Source organism: Rutilus rutilus (assembly GCF_951802725.1).
Source record: "Rutilus rutilus genome assembly, chromosome: 5".
Classification (NCBI taxonomy): Eukaryota; Metazoa; Chordata; class Actinopteri; order Cypriniformes; family Leuciscidae; genus Rutilus; species Rutilus rutilus.
The window spans coordinates 14,355,801-14,359,067 of record NC_140213.1 but is presented as its reverse complement, the minus strand read 5'-3'; positions in this window follow the sequence as shown (position 1 = coordinate 14,359,067).

Here is a 3,267-nt window from a genome sequence, read left to right as displayed (position 1 = left end):
GCCCCAAGGAGCAAACGGGAAAAGGGGTTCAAGATGTATATTTCTAGTTACATCGACAACTATGAAGGTAAGTTATACAACAGCTAGCTGACTGGCAAGCTAGCTATCGTTAGCTCAGTTAGTTAACGTTAGTGTGTAACTTTGACAACTTGACAGGCTATTTGATACAGTGTAGTGTTTTGATGATGTACGATTAATGCATAACATGAATGATGTTCAATTCCCCACAGTTTCAAACAAAGATTCATCAGGGAGAGTGAGCGTCAGGGCTGCCTGTTACAGGTCGATGAGAAAGGGCGAGAAGCCTCACGACCTCAGAGTAGGGAGTAGAAATAAGAAGTGTTCATCAGTTCAAAGCCTCAATCAGGTTAATGTTCTGTGGTTTTGATGTGGCTAATGGAGGTAACCTGTGATTTAGGATTCAAATAAGTCTAGCTAGTTGACGCGAAAGGGCTAAGTTAAATCTTTCTTTTCGTTTTGCAACCCTGTGTTGAAAAATGACAAATTAATGACCTAAACCTACACCTAGCTTTCATGGAAACCCCAGAAACTGGTTTTGACGGCTGCGGTTCTTTACTGTATGTTCAATGTTCACTGTTTTACTAACACTAGGCCTATATGAAAGTGAGTAAATTGAGAATAGTGATAAAGGCTTATCTATTTGGATGTCCTTAGATTACAGTATTGTATATGATGCCATTGATAACCTGACATGATTGAGCCTATTCCCATACCTACTACTTACCTGATCAGCCTGCTCTCAGCTTTCTCATTTTCTGTGTTGTTTTGAAGTAGTGTCCTAAATGTGAAATGACCGACATTTTGTTTTAATGTGTAGACTGTCTTTGAGGACTGCTCACCGGTGGACATTTCAGTGGCAGAGTGTTCCTGTGTAGCTGGAACAGCACTCTGCAACCACAATGTTGCACTGCTGTTCCAGACCGCGCACTACTCCACACTGAACCTGGCTGCCGTACCCCCCGTCCTTAGCTGCACTGAAACAGAGCAGCGCTGGCACAAGCCAAGAACCATGGTAAGTATGTGTTCACAACCACATGAAAAAAATACTATAGTATTTACTATAGTAAATTGTATTATACTGTATATATTATAGTTTTTAAAACACTTTGTTAATGAATGCTACAGCATACTGTAGTGTTAACTACTGTATAGTGAATTGATAAACTAATAAAAACTGTATTATACTTTAGTTTTTACTACAGTAAACTGTAGTGTATTGTAGTATAATATACCCTATAGTTGTAGAAAACTAAACTGTGGGTAAAGTAAATTGTTTAAATTACTATAGTTGTTATATTACCACAACTAATTAATTTAAGTACTTTACTATTGTAGTTTTTCATGTGTGAAGAGCTGATTTTACGGAAGAGGATTAGGGCCAAGCAATAATAAAAAAATAAAACCATCTCGAGATTAAAGTAATTATAATGCGAGATTAAACTCGTTAAATTTCGAGAAAAAAAGTCGAAATATAATCTTGAGAATAAACTAAATTACATTTCGAGAATAAAGTCGTGTTTCGAGAATTTTTTTTTTTAATTTCAAGAAAAAAGTCGAAATACAATCTTGAGAATAAACTCATTACATTTTGAGAATAAAGTCATTGTGTTTCGAGAAAAAACTCGTTCAATTTTGAGAAAAAAAACTCGAAATACAATCTTGAGAATAAACTCATTACATTTCGAGAATAAATCGTTGTGTTTCGTGAAAAAAACTCGTTAAATTAAAAAAAAAAAAAATCAAAATAATCGTGAGAATAAACTCATTAAAGGGTAACTAAACCCCTGGTCAGAGCCTGACTCCACCCACTGGCAATATTTGAAAAATGCTAGAAAAGTGGGCAGACCCCAACGGAGATAGAGGGGACGAACCGTGAGCAGAAGGGCGTGCACCTGAGAGTCCTGCTGTCAGACTGTCTAAAATGGAGAGTTTGCTCACAGGGTCGCAAGACGACGTAAATATGCATCTGATGAGTTTTATCGAGTTGATGTCAATAGCGCGCGCTCTGTATAGGCATATTCATATTTTGCAGCTCTGTGAAAAAAATCCAGCAAAATGCGCCGACGCGTTTGTCGACCCCAGAGGATTAACTTTAGCCTAACCATAAATTGTGATTAAAATATATATGATCACTCACATCAAGACGCCGCTGCGGTGGTGGAGTCCATGCAGGATCGAGGAACAGCGTTTGGCACTGCGTCGCTGTTCAGCGCGAGCTGTGTGGAGAAGCCAATGTCCACCTCTATTGTATCGTTGGAAAAGCAATTCCGCGTAAAATGCAGGTTTTACACTCACGGTCTTCCAGGCCAAGTGCATGCAAACACTGGCGCCTAATTTCCAAGTCTGCTGGAAAGCTATGCAGTTGCACCCAGCAACACTATACCTACCACTGTACTAAATACAGATAAATCTACGCTAGCTCATCCAAGGGCGTGGTGAGCTCGTACCAAGGGAGGGCGTGGTGAGCTGGAACCAGCCTACGTCACGCAGTACCGTTTACGTCACGCAGTACCGCAACATCCAATAGGAAAATTCAACTGTAGTAGCCACCGTTCAACCTGAAGAGGGCAGCACTCAGACGTTTTTACACCATATATTGTAGAATTAAAACACTTTATACCCAAATGTCAAAAAAGTTACTCGAATCAATGAACAACACTAATAAAGCCCCATTCTTACAGATCATTAACAAAAAAAAGTTGGTTTAGGGTTTAGTTACCCTTTAAATTTCGAGAATAAAGTCGAAATGAAATGTAGAGAATAACGCATTCGATCAGTGTGCATTGCCTACTGATATCAACCTCATCGAGGTTTACGCATTATTAATCGTTGTTGGTTGTACGCCTCCATCCACAGAATGTAACGACTGTAACCATCTATACAGCCATTAATGGCAATGCCTTACGGTTTTAATTTATCATAGCTGTACATATGCCAGAGTGCATTTGGGCCAGCGCAAGTGTACTGGCGTCTTCTCTAGCGTCTCCTTCGTCGAAATTCCACACTTTGAGGATCAACAAGTTTAATAATGCATCTTATGGTGTCCTGGGAAACCACGAAACCTCGATGAATTTCATGTTGGACAAAAGCGAGTACATCACGCAAATTGGACTGATTTTTTCTTCTAAAAAGACCTAGCCGACCTAGACCTAAGAATGTTATATTCTTTGTTACTGAAAGAAAGTCTAAAATATAGCTTGACTAACGTTAAGTGATCCAACTCTGCCATGTCCTCTATCAGTAGGC